This window comes from Glycine max, chromosome 12 (assembly GCF_000004515.6).
Source record: "Glycine max cultivar Williams 82 chromosome 12, Glycine_max_v4.0, whole genome shotgun sequence".
In the NCBI taxonomy this organism is placed as follows: domain Eukaryota; kingdom Viridiplantae; phylum Streptophyta; class Magnoliopsida; order Fabales; family Fabaceae; genus Glycine; species Glycine max.
The window spans coordinates 12,500,341-12,507,176 of NC_038248.2; the positions used below are offsets into that span (position 1 = coordinate 12,500,341).

A 6,836-nucleotide genomic window follows, 5' to 3' on the forward strand; every position below is an offset into this window, starting at 1 on the left:
TTTTCATACTATTTACTGGGTTTATTCTAACTTGAATCCTGGAAACACAACCTTTTTTCTTATTATTATCCAAGGATAAATAAGGTTATTAATATTTTTGTCAAAAGGTATCAAAGTTTTTTTTATCCATATATATATATATATATATATATATATATATATATATATATATATGAATTTAAATTCTTTTTTCATCAAAGTTTCTCTTTCGAATATTATAATTTTTTTCAATATTACTAATTATAATTGCAATATATATACTAAATATTTATTTAGCCATGAAATAATAAAAAATCATTGTTTTCAGTACTGAACTTTATCAACTTGTAATGTATGTGGGTAAGGCGCATGCCACCTTCATTAAAAAGACTATTTCTTTGTTATGTTCTAAACCATAACTCTGAAGTGTCCTTATAGATGAAAACAGTTGTAGTAGTGTAAAAATAAAATAAAATAAAATATAACGAACATGCAGTCTTAATCAATTTTATTATTTCGTTTGAAACATAAAAATTACTAGCTAAAATTTCTTTTTTAAAAAAAGTATTTTTCATACACAAATTTTAATTGGTACCCACAGGCCAAACTCATAATTGCTGTTGTCAGATCAAATGAAAAATGTGAATCGTGACATGGAGAAGTATTTACAACCTAGACTCATGGCAATCATCATTCGATCGACACATATTCCTTATATATATTCATCTTATCATTTTGCAAATCTTCAAATATTTTCTATATTTTGGATTAAATATATTTTGTGGTATACTCGATCGTGAACAATCATTTGATAACTTGTCCCACTCTACAAGCCATAACGTAGGCAAAACTAAAAGCAAAATCAAAGAGCAGAGAGTACGGCCGTCAAAGCCTGGAGAATATGGCTTCCCTTTTACTTTCCCCCTACTTTTTCTTTTGATACTTATATTTGCTTTACATTTTGATTGATAAAATGCAACCAACCCAATATAGTGGTGACTGTTAAATCCATCAACATAAAACAGTGAAAAGTTTAATGAGTAATGATGTATAGATATTTCTCTTATAGTACACACTTGTTTAATCGATATTTCCATCTTTGTCCATTTCTCTACTACTTTTCTATTTTTGTTTATCTTTGATATTGATAGATGAGTGTTCACAAAACATTACCCAAAACAGTGAAAGGTTTAATCATCTTGTGTAATAATTATTTGTAGTGAATCACCAGAAGACACTGTAAATGAATAAGCTAGCGAGTAATTATTTGTAAGCTATTAGCTAAAATTATTTGTCTACATAAAAAATGACAAAGCCCCAGATTTTTTGAACTTTTATTATGTTTTATTCGAGCAATTCCGGTGACATGGGAAGGAGACCAGAGGATATCCGTGATACTTTGAATACTACGGTAGAGATCTATAGAAAAGGGTACAATTAGAGTTTCTTATTTATTAAGTAAAATCATATAACATTGAAAAGTAATTATCTTAAAAAATATGAATAGTTTAATTAGAATAAAATAGCTAAAAGTATAAAAAATTTAGGCTTAATTGTATCTTTTACTTTCAAGCACAATGTTGTAATTTTTTTGTTGTTGTAAATTTGCCTCTTAATTTATAAAACATCACAAATTTTGCCCTTGCATAAAAAATGTCATAATCAATGAAAAAATGGTCATAAAATTATCTTAATTGTGACCATTTAAAATAAAAATAATCACAAAATATCTTAATTTTGTCACAATTTTAATTTTTACGTGAGGACAAAGTTCACAGTGTTTTGTAAATTTAGAGAGCAAAATTTGAGGGGGGAAAAAAGAAGAAAGAAACTGGGAGAAGGGGCAAAATCTGCAAAATTGTAAACTTTCGTGAAAAATTCTATTAAGTCAAAAAATTTATATATGGTTTCCATTCCAATTAATCAATAATTAACATATAAATAAAAATTAATATAATTACTTTAAATTTTTATATAAGGTTATTTCTAATTAGTTGACAATATATGTTGTTTTTATACACTGATATTTTATAAAAATGAAAATAATATTAATTATCCTATAAGTTATTAATATTTCTAAACCTTAAATTTGGAAAGATCTCTTAATTACCTCATAAATTTTTCTTTGATTAAAATATTTAGAAAATGTATTATTAGTGTGTGTGAGATATTTTTAAATGCATTATTAGTGGAGCTAATTACTGGCATGATATAAACGTGTTGCTTATCCTTGCTAAGCTTTTTTTAAAAAAAAAAATCAAGATATCACTAACTTCTAATATTATAGTATAAATTAGTATTAAAAAAAACTAATGTTTTTAACATTTTAAAACATTTTATTAATAAAAAATATTGTTAGAATAATATAAGATTCCCTAAACATTTTTCAAAAGTAACTAACTCTTATTAATTTCGGACATTTTTGTGGATTTTTTTTTGTTGAAATCATGATATTTTTAATTGAAAATTATGAGACTGATCCTCCAAAAAAAAGTAAAATTAGTTAAGGGATAATTTATTTCTCACATGTATGTTACTCCATTCAAATAACCAATAATCAAACTCCTATCATGTACTTAAAAAATTTAAACAACTAATTACTTATATATATGTCACGTTGTGGGTTCTTTCCTTAATTTTCACCGTGTGCTACAACAAGATATATCCTTTTAAGAATATAATTTAAGTATATATATTGATTATATAAAACTTTTTTATGCTATTATGCAATTAATGACTCGCGTGTATGAGAGAATTATAATAAAATTAGTATTTTATAACAATTATATCAAAAGTTTTACTTAAAAAATACAACCGATAGTAATTAACACGAAAGACCAATGAAAAAGGAATATTACCGCACTTTCCGCTGAGTGCATGGAAAGAATAGAAAAATTTATACTGATTAACTTAAAAATTTAATGTGCCTCGATCTTCTTAGCTCCATTTCTTCTGCCTGCTTAGAAAACTTGGCCAATCTCGTCATACTACAAATATGCATTGCAGGGTGAATGAAAAGGGGACATTAATTTATTTTAGCCTATAAGCTAAAAGCCTATTTGTACTGGAATGATGCTTTTTTGTTACTGGAAATTCTCCATTTAAAGCCCAATTTGACAAAGACATGAACCACAAAAGAGATGAATAAAACTGTGCAATAATAATGGACTCCAAAGCTTGTCCTTTGCTTTGCCCCCACTACTCCTCAACCGTCCCACCCTTTTATCAAAAAATTAAAGCCAACATTATATATTTTTAAAAGGGGTCAGCTTTCAGCATTCAAAAGAATATGCATGGATCTCTCCTTTCAACCCTTCAATAGTTTTTCTAACAGCAAACTTTTTACCCCTCATCAAGCACTCAATTCCCACCTTTTCCTCTCTTAAAAGTTTCCAGATACTTAATTCTTCTCCTCCAAGTCCAACTTCAACTCCACCCCCATTTGCTTTTATTGTTATTTTCCCATTACACATAAAGAAAGAAACTATATAAAAGCAAGATATTTAATTTAAACTTAACAATTAAATACCAACTTGATATTTTTTCACACTCAATTTTACACTTAAGTTACTTACATATGTCTCTATCCCATTTTTCCTTTTCTTCATGACATTATTATCACTCTCTTGGTCCTCCTTCCAAAGTCTACATTCTCAAATGAGTGTGGAAAAAATCATTTTCCATTGAATACATATATTTTCAAATCAAGTCCACCCCTTGATTGATGAAGTGTGGCAAATGGTTCTGCACACCAACACCAAGGAAATCTCTAGTCTGCCCCCCTCCACTTTCTTCATTGAGCACGTGTCTTCGTTTGTGAGGGTGCATTTGGGACAATTCACATGCAGAGTTATCTGCTTCACTCCCAAGAGTGGTTAGCACCAAGCTTGATCCGTACATGTCACTATACTTGTTATTGTTCCCATCTTGACCTTGGCTGTTGCCACATTTCAAACCTAAGCTCCCAAGCCATGAAGGGTCACTTGAGGTTGCTCCAATTTGAGCAGCTTTTTGCAACAAAGCTGTGGCTGACATGTTTGCTGATGAACATGTTTGTTGAGGTTGGTGTTGGGAACAATACAAGGAAGGAACACTTGAGTTTCCAATAGGAAGTGAAGTAGTAGTAGTAGTGTTAGTTGTTAACTCTTGGTTGTTACTGCTATTGGAAATTTTAGTTCCAAACACCCAACTTAGTTGATAGTTATTGGAAGGTGGAAGATTTGAGTATTGGAGAATTGAGTTGCCACCATACATTGTTCCTGATGAGCTTGTGGCAGAACCAAGTTGATGAATCTCACGAAAATTTGTGTTGACCATTGTTTCTTGAGCCTGAGAAGATGTTTGACCCATCCAAAGGGGTAGTCCCCTAGATGTTTGGTTACTTGTTTCATCAGTGCTTGAAATTGGCTTGAAAATTGAGGGGAAATGGGTTGCCATGTTAGGGCCTAGGGATGTTCCCATTATGTTGTAACCAATGTTGCCCCCTAAGGAGGTGTTTATGTCTGATGCTGCATTTACCCTAGCTGTTTCTTCTGCCAATGCATCACAGAAGGCCCTGTGTGTGATGAAGCTATCTCTCCTGCTCGATCACCCATAAGTATTGATAAACCATTAGCAAAATAATAATAATAATCTTAACAATAATCTAAAGAAACATATATACATTTAAGAAGTCTAAATTATGTGTGTTTGTTTATCTGTTTAACAATCACTCGTAGTAAATAACAAAGTAAATTATTTAGTTGCTAGATTATTTGTCGAAAAAAATTAAACAAGCACTCAAAGGTCATGTAATGTATAATTTATAATTTATAGTAATAAAATGTTGCTTCTCCATTTTGGTGCATTGAAATTCATGTAGACATAATAAGACTTACTTCAAATATGTTTGTTTCCCTCTTCGTAATCAGTCAAATAGTTTATTTGCTTCTTGGTAACAAGTTGTTACTTTTGGATTTTAATACATTATTATTCGTACTAAAGTGAAGACAAACGTATGCCTCTAACATTAGCTCAACAAAAGTCCAAACATGAGTAACATGATATCACGACTAAGACATTATGACTTGTACGATACTAATATCTAGCCCATAGGGGTTATAACCTCAAACTATATATTGCCAAGTAATAGGTAACTAGTATAGGATAATTCCAAACTAAGAGCTTTTTTCGTTTAGGGCTAAGGTTCCCAAAAAGGCTTATCATAAACTTGTGTGGCACTCGCTTCTTTAAGTCCTTTGTTTGAACTCTGACTTGAAAATAGAGAGAGTTGTTTTTTTTTAACCGTGTATCTCTCAGCTTTACAAGAAAAAAGAGTAATTAATTGTGACATATTCATCAAAAAATTTCGAATCATTTAGTAAAAAAAATAAATATATATTCATGTGCGAACGACAAATGGAATGAGCAAATTCAGATTACTAGGTTAATTTAGTTACCTTGAAAAGATAGTTCCACAGTCACATTTGTATTCTCTGGTGCCACAGGTCTTGGAATGTGCCTTCCAATCTGACTGCACAGCATAACGCTTCGAGCACTTCTCGCACTTCCACTTCTTCTCACCGTGCTTTCTGCAAAAGTGTTTCTTTATCCCAGTTAAGTCTCCAAGAGCCCTTGAAGGGTCATGGTGGACACAACTCTTCTCAGGGCACACATAAACCCTTTTTCTTGCTTCCTTTCCCGTCCTCTGCTTAAGCTTCCATGGAAGGTTGTGTCCACGTCTATGAAGTTGGAGATTTTGATCCCTCTGGAAACCCTTCCCACAAGTTTCACACAAGAACCTGTTTGTAGCCATCAGGGTCTTTGGTGATAAGGCTATGACTTGTGCTTCAGGATCTGTGCAAATAGAAAAAAGATTCACATATTAAATCATTTGTGTAACTTTTTTCTTTTCTCCTGATGAGAAGTTAGCTTTGAATATACACTACAAAAAAAAAATCAAAGAATTTATGACAAAATTTAGTGACAACAATTGCTTTTTCATTACTAATACTAATTAGTCAAAAAAATTGAGTGATAATTTTTCTACAAGTTACATATAAATTATTTCATTACTATTTTTAATTTTTCTAGTAGTGATACCTAAGTATAATAAAGCTATATACTCCATATAAGAGATATTGATGAAGAGAAAATAGAGAGGCTAAGATGAAAGAAACAAGCATGCCTGGGTTTCCTGGGAGGTTTCTTTTCCTCTTCAAAGAAGGAGGAGGATTGTTGTGATCACTGGATGCAGCGGAAGCAGTTAAGTTCTGAGGGAAAGCAATATTTGTCATGATTTCTCCTTCATCCATGTTTCTTAGCATCTTCAAAACTGTGTCTCGGATTCTAAGTATGACTCAATTTTCAATAAGAAACTCACACAAAGAGTTCAGTGAGGGAAGAAGTATTAGTGGCCTTGTTAATTATATATGCCTCCAACCCTAAACAGCACAAACTGATATATGCAAGATGGGATCTCTCTAATGTTTCAGTTGATTAAATTATCTACTTTTTAGGTGGAATAAAATAAAATAAACTCAAGATGCCGTGAGAGGCAGTGAAAAGTTAAAGAGGAAAGAGAGAGATAAAGGAGGGGGCAAAGAAAGGGAGAAGTGAAGCAAAGGGTATGATGACACATATGATGAGGTCGGAAGAAAGTTAATCTCCATTTGGAATGATTATCCCATAATTGTTGTTGTGTTATATTTTCTTTAGTATTTTAATCCTTTCTCATCCAATAACCTTTTCCGGTAGCTGGTTTGTTTATTTTATAGTAAGAAATCCCTATGCTGTTACTATACGTGTGTAATGGAAGCAAAAGTGTATGTGCTGCGGTATAGTAATGCTCAATTAGTTAGGAAGCTCAAACAAATTGA

At 31.3% G+C, this 6,836-nt stretch overlaps 1 pseudogene; it reads right to left on the bottom strand.

Annotated features, from left to right (window-relative positions):
* Positions 1–3,468: 3,468 nt before the first annotated feature.
* Positions 3,469–6,559, bottom strand: LOC100800631 (zinc finger protein MAGPIE-like; annotated as a pseudogene).
* Positions 6,560–6,836: the final 277 nt, after the last annotated feature.